The following is a 12,739-nucleotide window of genomic DNA, read 5'->3' as shown; positions in this document are numbered from 1 at the left end:
ACCGCTGAGCCAAACCGGCCAGAGCTCTTTTATTTTTTTAATATGCCGAAAGTTCTGGGTTTTTTCCATCAGGTGTACATCTTTATCATATGACATTTGTATGTTCTATTGTGTGCCCACCACTCCCATCCTCACTGGTAACCACCATTCTGTTGATCGTATCTATGAGCTTGTTTTTTGTTGTTTTTTTTGTTCACTTATTGTCTTGTTTTATAATCCCACATATGAATGAAATCATACAGTTCTCGATCTTTTCCAGCTGACTATTTTACTTAGCATAATACTCTCAAGATCCATTCATGTTCTTGTAAATGGCAGTATTTAATGTTTTTATGGCTGAGTATTCCATCGCGTATGAAGAACTTAGTGTTTTTATTTAAAATTTTTATTGTCGACTCTCTTGCAGGTGTCCCCCCATCCTCCCCACCTTTGCTCCCTCCACCCAGCCCCCACCCCCACCCCCACTACCTCAACCCTCACCATACTGTTGTTTGTGTCCATGGGCTATGCATATATGTCCTTTAGCTAATCCCTTCACCTTCCTTTATCCAGTTCCCCAATCCCAACTCATCTGACATCTGTCAGTCTGTTCCATATATCCATACCACTGGTTCTATTTTGTTCATCAGTTTATTTTGTTCATTAGATTTCACATATTAGGGAGATCATATGGTATTTATCTTTCCCTGACTGGCTTATTTTTATTACATCTATGCTGTTGCAAAGGTAGGAGGTTTGTTTGTTTTTTACAGCTGTGTAGTATTCCATTGTGTAAATGTACCATTGCATCTTTATCCACTCATTTTTGATGGGCCCTTGGGCCATTTCCAGATCTTAGCTATTGTAAAAAACACAGCTATGAACATAGGAGTGCATATGTTATTTCTGATTGGTGTTTCAGAATTCTTAGGATGTATACACAGAAATGGGATCACTGGGTCAAAAGGCAGTTTTATTTTTAATTTTTTGAGGAAATTTCATACTGTTTTCTACAGTGGCTGCGGCAGTCTGCATTCCCACCAACAGTGCCCTTGGGTTGCCTTTTCTCCACATCCTCGCCAGTACTTCTTATTAGTTGATTTATTGATAGTAGCACTTCTGACAGGTGTGAGGTGATACCTCATTGTAGTTTTAATTTGAATCTCTCTGATGATTAGTGATCTTAAGCATTTTTTCATGTCTATTGGTCATTTGCATATCCTCTTAGGAGAGGTGTCTATTTAGGTCCATTGCCCATTTTTAAAATGGGATCATTTGATTTTTTGTTGTTTTTGAGTTCTATGCGGTTTTTTTGTTTGTTTGTTTTTTAACACATTTTGAATATTAACCTTTTATTGGAGGTTTGCTTGCAAATATCTTCTCCCATTTGTTTGGTTACCTTTTTGTTTTGTTGATGGTTTCTTTGGCTGTGCAGAACTTTTTTGTTTGGTAGAGTTTTATTTATTTATTTTTGTTTTTACTTCCTTTGCCCTTAGTTAAATTCATAAAACACTCTAAGGTCCATAAGTTTAGTACATATGTTATCTCTATGTATTATTTCAGATCTTATATTTGGTCTTTTATTTCAGAACTTATATTTAGGTCTTTTATTTATTTTGAGTTAATATTTTTGTTTATGGTGACAAATAGCACTCTAGTTTCATTCTTTTGAATTATATTTTTTCTAATTATTTTCTTTTCTCAAGTGTGTGTTTTCGGCTCCTTTGTAAAAAAAAAAAAAATGGTTGCCCATATATATGAGTTATTTCTGGGCTCTTAATTCTGTTCCATTGGTCTGTGTGTCTTTTTTTCTGCCAATACCATGCTCTTTTGAAGTCAGGGAGTGTAATACTCCTACCTCCCCACCCACTGGATTGCTTTGGCTATTCAGGGTCTTTTATGGTTCCATACACATCTGAATTCTTTTTGCTCTATTTTTTTTTTAATCCTCACCCGAGGATATTTTTCTGTTTATCTTCAGGTAGAGAGAAAGGGAGAGAGAGAGAAACATCAACATGAGAGGGACACATTGACTGGTTCCCTCCGCATGACCTTAACCAGCCAGGGCCAGGGATGAACTGCAACCAAAGTAGTGCCCTTGGCCGGAATCAAACCTGAGACTAATTGGTCCGTGGGCCAATTCTCTACTACTGAGCCAAACTGGCTCTATTTTTTTTTTTTAATGTCATTGGTATTTGGATGGGGATTGCATTAAATCTGTACATTCCTTTGAAAAATATGACCATTGTAACGATGTTGATTCTCCTGATCCATGAACATGGAATATCTTTTTTATTTTTTCTGTGTCTTCTTCAATTTCTTTTAATAATGTATTGCAGTTTTAAGTACAGGTTCTTCACATCCTTTGTTAAGTTTATTTCTAGGTATTTTATTCTTTTTGATGCAATTATAAAAGAAATTGTATTTTTATTTCTTCTTCTGAAATTTCATTGTTATCTTGTAACTTTTCCTCCTTCATTTATTATTTTATTTGAGTCTTTTTTCACATTTTTAGTGACTCTAAAATTTTCACATTTTTAATATCTTAAAAATATTAATAAACTTTGTCAATTTTATTAATATTTTTAAGGAACCAACACTTTGTTGCATTAATTGGTTAGTCTTCTTTAATTTTTCTCTATTTTATTATTTTCTTCCTTTTACTGACTTTTGGCTTTACAGTGATACCTCGGTTCTCGAACGCCTCGGTTTTCGACCAAATCAGGATTCGAGAAACTTTTGTCTCGGAATCCGAACAAATATTTGGAACTCGAACTTCCGAGTTGAGCCGAATGGCGTTCATTCGGCCCAGCGCGCCTTGCTTGCGTCATCAGTGTGAGTGCAGAGAGAGAGTCACGCTTTGTGGAGTCCGCTTTCCTATTGGGTTTCATTGCTTCGGTTCTCGAACAATTCGGTTCTCGACCGTCCTCCTGGAACGAATTATGTTCGAGAACCGAGGTATCACTGTATTTGTTCTTCTTTTTCTAGTTTTTTTAACATAAAACATTAGGTTCATTATTTGAGATTTTTTATTTCTTGAGATAGGCCTGTGATGATATATATCTTTCTCTTATTACTGATTTTGCTGTATCCTAAAAGTTTTTATATGTCACATTCTCATTTGTCTCTGAGTCTGTATCTTTTGATATCCTCTTCTATTTTGACCTAGTTGTTGTTTAGTAGTGTGTTGCTTAATCATCACATATTTGTGGGGTTTGCCACTGTCTTTTTGCTGTTGATTTCCAATTTCAGAGCATTTTTGTTGGAGAATATGCTTGGTATGATTTCAATCTTTTTAAATTTGTTGGAACTAGTTTGGTCTATCCCTTTTTTCTTTTTAATATTTTTTCTTTACTGATTTTAGAGGGAGAGGGAGAGAGAGAAACATCAATGAGAGAAAACATCAATTGGCCACCTCCTGCATGCCCCCTACTGGGGATGGGGCCCACAACCTGGGCATATGCCCTGACCAGCAACCTCTTGGTGCATGGGTCGATGCTCAACCACTGAGCCACAATGGCCGGGCTGGTCTATCTTTGAGATTGTTCCATGTGTACTAGAGAAAAGTGTATAACCTGGTGTACTGGGACAAAAGGCTCTGTAAAAACCAATTATGTTCATTTGATCTAATGTGTCTTAAGGCCAGTATTTCCTTTTTTTATCCTCACCCGAGGACATTTCCCACTTTTTTGTTCAGATAGAGTGGGAGGGAGAGAAAGGAAGAGAGAGAGAGAGAGAAACATCGATGTGAAAGGGACACATTAAGCGGCTGCCACCCGCACGACCAACCAGGGCTGGGGACAAACTGCAACCAAGGTACGCACCCTTAGCGGGAACCGAACCCGGGTCTCTCTGGACCGCAGGACAATGCTCTAAACGCTGATCCGAACCAGCCAGGGCAAGGTCAGTATTTTCTTATTGATTTTCTGTTAGGATGATTTATCCATAGCTGTCAATGTGGTGTTTAGGTCCCCTACTATGATTGTGTTTTTGTCAGTTTTTCCCTTTAGTTCTGTTAGTAGTTGCTTTATATATTTTGATGCTTCCAGATTGGGTGCATATATATCAGTAAGTGTTATGTCTTTTTGATGTAGTGTTCCATTTATCCTTATAAAATGTTCATCTTTGTCTCTTCTTACCCTTTTAGCTTAAAATCTATTTTGTCAGATATAAGTATGGGAACACCACTTTTTTCTGAATGCCATTTGCTTGAAGTATCATTTTCCACCCCTTCACTTTGACTCTATATTTGTCCTTGCAGCTGATATGTGTCTCCCGAAAACAGCATATATTCGAGTGTGTGGGAGTAGGGGATGGAGGGGGGTTAATCTATCCCACTACTCTGTGCCTGTAAATAAATGAGTTTAATATATGTCCATTTAAGGTGATTATTCATATATAAGGTTTGTCTATAGTCATTTTATCTTTTGTTTGCTGATAGCTCTGAGTCTACATTGTTTCTTTTTCCTTGTGTTTTTGTTTGTTATTTTAGTTTGGTGGTATTCTATGATTTTTGGCTTTCTTTCCTCTTTTTCTTGTTCCAGATGTTTGTGTGGTTACTATTAGGTTTATGTAAAAGAAAGTTTTATATACACAGTAGTCCTTTTCTTTCTGGTTGTATCTTAATTTCCCTGTGCATATTTAGATTGTACTCCCTACCCTTTTATGTTTTTGTTGCCATATATTTTCCATTTTTATGTTATGAGTTCATTTTCCAATTGTAATAGCTATTGTCATTTTCTTTTCTTAAATGTCATTTATCTCTTTTAACCTTTATGTAGTATTTAAGTGTGTAATGCCTTATTCTGAATAGGGGTTTTACTCTCCTATTTTTTCTGTTAGTTATTGTATTTATACATATATATATATATATATATATATATATATATATAGAGAGAGAGAGAGAGAGAGAGAGAGTCTTTGTTTTAGGTAGAATAACTTTACTATTTCCTGTAATGTAGATCTTTAAGTGATAATTTTCCTCCACTTCTGTATGTCTTGAAAAGTCTTTAATTTCTCTTTCATATACAAAGAATAACTTTTTTTGGAGGTGTGTGTGTGTGTGTGTGTGTGTGTATTTGGGCCGGTGATTTCTTTTTCAATAGTCTGAATATTTGATTTCACTCTCTCTTAGCTTGTAGGGTTTAGCTGAAAAACCCAGTGATAATCTAATGAGCTTTTCTTTGGGGGTTACCATCTTTGTTTTCCTGTAAGTCTTGAGAATTCTTTTTCTGTTATTAATTTTTGACAGTTTTAATATAAAGTGCCTTGGAGAAGGCCTTTCTGGATTGAGGTAATTAAGTGTTCTGTTACCTCCTTGGATTCAATGATTTAGCTCTTTCTATAGGTTTGGGATGTTCTCATTGACTATTTGTTTGAAAACGTTCTCTATTCCCTTCTCCCTCCCTTTTCCTTTTGGTATATCCATTATTTTTATATTGCTCTTTCTGATTGAGTCAGATAGTTCTTGTGGAGTTTTGTTTGGTTGTTTGATTATTCTCATCTCTCTTCTTCCATCTGCATCATTTCTAGATTTTTACCTTTTTTTTTTTTATCCTCACCCAAGGACATTTTTTTTCATTTTTTGTTCAGATAGAGCGGGAGGGAGAGAGAGGAAAAGAGAGAAACATCGACATGAAAGGTACACATCGAGTCGCTGCCACCCCCACAACCCAACCAGGGCCGGGGACAAACTGCAACCGAGGTACGTGCCCTTAGCGGGAACCGCACCTGGGTCTCTCCGGACTGCAGGTGTCGCTCTAACCGCTGAGCCAAACCAGCCAGGGCTGAACTCTGCTTTTTAAAAGAGGGTGTTGAGCACTTCTCAGTTTAGCAGGTTGATAAGGAACGGTCTTTCTTTTGTTTTCCACTAGGTGGCACTGAAGTGCAAATTTTTGTTTTCTCTTGCACTGCTGGGGCTGCAGGAATCTCTGCTGGGTGGCTGGAAAATGCCCTGCATTCCAGGGAAGTCGGATATCCCCTCTGTGACCAGGTCACCTTGGTGTCAGGGCACCACCCCCATAGGGGAATGTGGTGAGCAATGGGGTCTGAGCCTGTGAAATCTCAGTATTTCCTTCTGCCTCCTGGCTGCACTATCTGAGGTGTCCCAGGTCCCTTGGATGGGGGTGGGCTTGTGTGTTTGTGGCTTTGTTCTTCCAGTGATGGCAACTGCCAGACCTCAGCTCCCATACTTCTGTATCTCTACCCTGTCTCTGAGACTAGCTGCAGTGAGCACCTGCTGCTCAAGGAGGACTGTTTCTGTTCTCCAGTTCTTAGGGTGGGTGTCCTGTGCTCTGTAACCTGACACTCATTGCTACAGCTTCTGCTGAAGCCCCCTGGGAGCTCTGAGAGGACGAATGGAGGTGACTAGACTGGCTTTGTTTTCCATCGGGTAATGGCGGCTGCTAGACCATAGCTGCTGCCCCTCTGTGTTTTGTTTCTGCCCCTGTCACTAGAGTCAGGAGCAGTATGTGCTTACCACTCAGGCAGAAATGTCGATTCAACCTCTCTGTTCCTTAAGGCTGCCGAGTGTGCATGCTCTAACTTGATTTCTCTCTGTTCCTCAGTCCTGCAGTGAGGTTTCAGTGTGCGGGTCTCTGGTACATATTTGTACGTTGAGCAGAGAATCCTTTGTTGAATTTTAGCTGTCCAACCTTTTGTAACCTCAAGGGAAGAGACCAGGAGGACTTCTCTAGCCACCATGCTGCTGACATCTTCTCTATGTATCTTTTGATTATTTTAAAATATTTTTTGGCCCTGGCTGGTTTGGCTCAGTGGTAGAGCGTCAGCCCGTGGACCAGTGAGTCTCAGGTTCGATTCTGGCCAAGGGCACACACGTGGGTTGTGGTTCATTCCCGGTCCTGATTGAGGTCATGTGGGAGGCAACCAGTCGATGTGTCCCTCTCACGTAGATGTTTCCCTCCCACTCTGTTCTGAAGATAAATGGAAAAATATCCTCAGGTGAGGATTCAAAAAATATATATATTTTTTGACCCAAAAGTTGTTCACTAGCATGTTTTTTAATCCCCACATATATGTGATTTTTCCACCTTTCTTCTTGTAGTTGTTTTCTAGTTTCCTACCATTGTGGTTGGAAAATATACTTGGCATGATTTCAATCTTAAGTTTATTAAAACAAGTTTTGTGTCCCAACATATGGTCTGTCCTTGAGTTTATTCTATGTGCACTTGAGAATAATGTGTGTTCTTTTTTTTGAATGAAAAGTCCTTTTCCTCCACCCTTTTTATGTTTTTGTTGTCACAAATTATCTTTTTTATGTTATGCCTTTATTACCAAATTTCAGTAGTTATAATTACTTTTAATGTTTTTCACCCTTAAATTTTTTTTATATCCTCATCAGAGGATATGTTTTTATTGATTTTTAGAGAGAGAAGAAGAGAGACAGGGAGGGAAAAACATCAATGTGAGAGAGAAACATCAATCGGTTGCCTCCCGTTTACCTCCTGATGGGGATCAAACCTGCAACCTCTTAGGCACGTGCCCTGACTGGGAATCAAACCCACAATGTTCGGTGTGTGAGATGACACTACAACCAACTGAGCCATCCAGCTCGGGCTCCCCCTTAAATCTTCATGATGTCGTTGTTTTTAATTGTGTAAGTGTCATTTTGAGGAGAAGCTCCATGATAGCAGAGTAGGTGAAAGCTGCCCTTACCTCACTCCATGACAGCAAGACCACAACTAAATTATAAAACGATCGGTGTGCCTAGCCATCGGAAGAGTAGTTGAACAGACATCCCATAACTAAGGCCATCAAGAGGAAACAACATTGAGAGTGGTAAGAGGGGCCGAGACACGAAACCGGCTGGCCCTGCACCCAGGTGTGGTGGTTGAGAATCCAGAGGGAAATCTCAGCAGCAGGTCCTCCATGAGTGAGGGGTCTCAGTCCCACACCAGGCCACCCAGCTCAGAGCACCCCTGTCAGAAAGGGAATCCCACATAATATCTGGCTGTGAAAATATCAGAAATGTTGTCTGCCCTGGGAAGATAAAAGGCTGCTTGGAACCCGGGCATCCTCTTACAGGGCCAGTGCACAAACTTCTGCTCCCAGACCTACATCCTGTGCTCTGGCGGAGGGTTGGCGGCTTGTAGGGTGCCAGATTCACACAGGAGAGACTGAGTGGTGTTGCTTTGGGGTGAGAGCTGGAAAAACAGCCTCCAGTGCCCTCTGTTGAGTCCTTCTTCTGCACATCTCATGGGTGCCTTCTTTCTTGGGTTAAGCACTCCCTAGGCTTGGCAGTAGCCTGGCGAGCTACACCCGCCTCACCTCGATGAATCAATGACCCCACTCTAACCAGCTTGCACACATCTCCAAACTCTAGTGGTTGCCAACCTGTGCCTGCATTACAGTTTGTCCTGAAAAACTCTCAAGGAATTCTGGTCAAGCTTGGGAGTAGCTAGAGACATGTGGGGAAAACTGAGTGGTGTGTTTCAGGGAGCGGCGTCAGCTGACAGGCACCACGTTTTCTGTGGAGAACCTTTTCCCCACGTGACGTTAGCTTGGTGAGCTACAGTAGCCCCTAACTGATGACCCCCTGAAGCCCTGCCCTAACCAGATCACATGCGGCCAGAGGCTTTGTCAGAGGCAAAACTCTCAAGGAATTCTGGTCAAGCTTTTGGGGGCCAGAGACACACAGGGAGAAAATACATTGTCTGGCTTCAGGTGAAATTGGTCTCTTTGAAGACGCCACAGGCACCATCTTTCCTGGGTGAAGCCCTCTTCCACACACCCAAATCATTAAGTTTAAAAAAAATTTTTGTTTTTAAATTACGGTTTATATTCAATATTATTTTATATTAGTTTTAGGTGTACAGCATAGTGGTCAGACAATTATATACTTTACAAAGTTACCCCCCACACACACACATATCTCAAGTACCCTTCTGGCACCACACATACTTATTAAAATATTGTTGACGCCCAGCTGGTGCGGCTCCGTGGACTGAGCATCATCCCATGGACTGAGAGGACCTGGTTCAATTGTCAGTCAGGGTACATGTCTGGGGTGCAGGCTCAGTCCCCAGGAGGCAGCTGATCAATATATCTCTCTCACATCAATTTTTCTATCTTTCTCTCCCTTTCTCTCTAAAATATTCAATAAAAAATATTAAAATATTATTGGCTGTATTCCTCAGTCTGTACATCTTCATGACTGTTATGTAGATAACTATTTGTTCTTAATCCCTTCACCTTTTTTAAACAGCCCCCTAAATTTCCTCCTTTTTAGCAACAATCAGTCTGTTCTCTGGATCTATAAATCTGTTTATATTTTGTTTGCATCGTGTTCTTCAGATTCCTCATTTAAGTAAAATTGGAAAGGAGGAAGTAAAACTGTCATTATTCACAGCCGACATGATCTTGTACATAGAAAACCCCAAAGACTCCACCAAAAAATTACTAGAACTAATAATAAATGAGTTAGACAAAGTACAGAATATAAAATTGATATTCAGATATTGATGGCATTTCTGTGCACAGCCAATGAACTACCATAAAGAAAAACTAAGAAAACAATCTCACTTACTATTACAACCAAAAAAATAAGGTACCCATGAATAAATTTAACTGAGGAGGTAAAAGACCTGTACTCAGAAAACTATAAGACATTGAAGAAAGAAATTGAGGAAGATACAAATAAGTGGAAGCATATACCATGTTTATGGACTGGAAAAATTAACATAATTAAAATGTCCATACTACCCAAAGCAATCTATAGATTCAATATAATTCCTATTAAAATACCAATGGCATATTTCACAGATCTAGAACAAACATTCCAAAAATGTATATGGAACCAAAAATGCCCCAAATAGCCCCAGCAATCTTGAGAAAGAAGAACAAAATTGAACATATCACAATACCTAGTAACAAACTATACTACAAGTCCATTGCAATCAAAACAGCATGGCACTGGCATAAGAATAGGCATATAGATCAATGGACTAGAACAGGGAACCCAGAAATGAACCCATACCAACATGTTCAGTTAATATTTGACAAAGGAGACAAGAACATACAATGGAGTAAAGATAGTCTCCTCAATAAATGGTGATGGGAAAATTGGACAGGTACATGCAAAAATGAAACTAGAGTGAACCCATAAAAATCCTATAAGAAAACATAGGCTGTAAAATCTCAGACATCTCTCAGAGCAATATTTTTGCCCATATATCTCCTACAGCAAGTGAAGTAAAGGAAAAAGTAAAGAAATTAGAGTACATCAAACTAAAAAGCTTCTGCACAGCAAAAGAGACCAACAACTAAATGAAAAGGAAACCCACTGTATGGGAGAACATATTCACCAATGATACATGTGATAAGGGTTAACATCTAAAATTTATAAAGAATTTATAAAACTCAACACCAGTAAAATAAACAATCCAATTTAAAAATGGGCAAAGGACCTGAATCAAAACGTCTTTTATTTTATTTTATTTTATTTTATTTTATTTTATTTTTAATCCTCACCCGAGGATATTTTTAAATTTATCTTCAGGTAGAGAGAGAGGGAGAGAAAGGGAGAGAGAGAGAAACATGGACATGAAAGGGACACATCGACTGGTTGCCTTCCGCACGACCCTGACCAGTGCCGGGGATGAACTGCAACCGAGGTACATGCCCTTGGCTGGAATTGAACCAGGGACTCATTGGTCCGCAGGCCAATGCTCTACTGCTGAGCCAAACTGGTGCAGGCTAGAAACTTCTTTAAAGAGGATATACAGATAGCCAATAGACATGAGAAGATGCTCAACATCACTAATCATCAGATAAATGCAAATTAAAACCACAGTAAGGTATCACCTCACACTAGTCAGAATGGCTATCATCAGTAAATGAACAAACGTGTTGGCAAGGATGTGCAGAAAAGGGAACCCTCCTCCACTGTAGGTGGGAATGCAGGTTGGTGCAGCCACTGTGAAAAGCAGTATGGCGTTACCTCAAAAAATTAATGGATCTGCCTTATGATTCAGCCATCCCACTTCTGGGAATATACCCCCCCAAAAAATCCAAACACTAACTTGAAAGAATGTATGCACCCCTATATTCAATGCAGCATTATTTACAATAGCCAAGATTTGGAAGCAGCCCAAATGCTTACCAGGAGATGAGCGGTTAAAAGAAGCTGTGGTACATTTGCCAATAGAATACTACTCATTTGCAAAAAGAAGGAAATCTTACCTTTTGCAGCAGCATGGATGGACCTGGAGAGTATTATGCTAAGTGAAACAAACCACTCAGAGAAAGATATTACCATGTGATTTTACTTATATGTGGAATCTAATGAACCAAGTATGCGATTCTATTTTTTTTTTCTTTCAAATTTTATTTTAGAGATGGAGGAAGTGAGAGAGAAAAAAAAAAAGAGAGAAACATCAATATAAGAGAGATATATCAATTGGTTGTCTTCTGTACATGCCTGACTGGAATCAAACTTGAAACATAGGCAGAGGTCGATGCCCCAACCAACCAAGCCACACCAGCCAGAACTCTAATGGACAAAATAAACTAGCAAACAAAATTGAAGCAGAGTCATGGATGCAGAGAGGAGGGATTTGGGGTCTGAGTGAGAAGGGTGAAGTGTTCAAGAAAAGAAAGACTCATGTACACAGACATTGGGGTGATCGTCAGAGTGAAGGGGTTGGGGGTGAGGTAGAAGAAGGTAAAGGAGGGATAAATGGTGATGGAAGGAGACTGGACTTGGGGTGTGAAACACAATACAATATACAGATGATGTATTGTAGAATTGTAAACCTAAAATTTGTATAATTTTATTAACCAATTTCACTCTAATAGTTAAAGAAAAATAATAATAAATCCGTTTTTCATGTTTTTGAGTTTGGTGTCTGGAGACTGTTTATTTTATTTCTATGCTACCATCTTACCTTGGTTATTCATGGAAGTTGATCTCTTTTTTTCTTCCTACCCATTTGAGAGAGTAAACTTTTATTATTTTGTTTTGCTCTTACCAATTTAGCAAGTTGGTAAGTAGAGTTTTTTCCTGTAGGTGGTGCTATAGCACAGGCTTCTGTGTTCTCTTACCTGCACTACTGGCACTTCGTGATCTTCATGGGGTAGTGTCACTTCAGTCATTGAAAATACCATGTACCTACTGGGGTGGTGGTGCTTCTGTGTTTGGGTCACCTCAATGTCAGGGCAATACCGCTGTTGTGGGGTGATATGGCGGGTAGTGAGGAACTTGTTTGCAGGCATCAAGTCCCGCCTCCATTTTATTAATGTCCTTGATGTGCTGTTTTAGGCATCTCCACGGCCTCTGCTGGACTCCAGCCTGATGGGTTGGAGAAGGGAGGTGGATTCACAAGTCTGTGGTGCTGCCTCTATTAGTAATGGCCACTGCGCTGCTGTGCTGTTTAACACATCTCAGCTTCTGCTACAGTGTTTTGCTGCACTAAGAGGGGCAAATGGAGCCAGCTTCTCAGGTAGGGATGCTGCTTCTGCCCTTATTATCCTCCAGGTCATAGTGGGAGGGTCCCTGCCCTACTTCTCTGACACTATGATGTGGCTAGGGCCACAGTGGTGTCTGCAGCCAGTGATCCTGTCCTTCCACTATCCTGCTTCTCCTACTCTTTCCAATATACCCACCTTCAGATACACCGACGCATGGGCCTCTCAGGCTCGGTTGTGTGTTGAGCAGAAGAACCTTTGATAAATTACAGTTGTTCAACTTGAAAATTGAAGAGGAGATACAAAGGGGCATTCTCACTCTGCCATAATGCTAATG

The sequence above is a fragment of the Molossus molossus genome, unplaced genomic scaffold, assembly GCF_014108415.1.
Source record: "Molossus molossus isolate mMolMol1 unplaced genomic scaffold, mMolMol1.p scaffold_m16_p_20, whole genome shotgun sequence".
In the NCBI taxonomy this organism is placed as follows: Eukaryota; Metazoa; Chordata; class Mammalia; order Chiroptera; family Molossidae; genus Molossus; species Molossus molossus.
Note: the sequence above shows the minus strand (reverse complement) of the source record.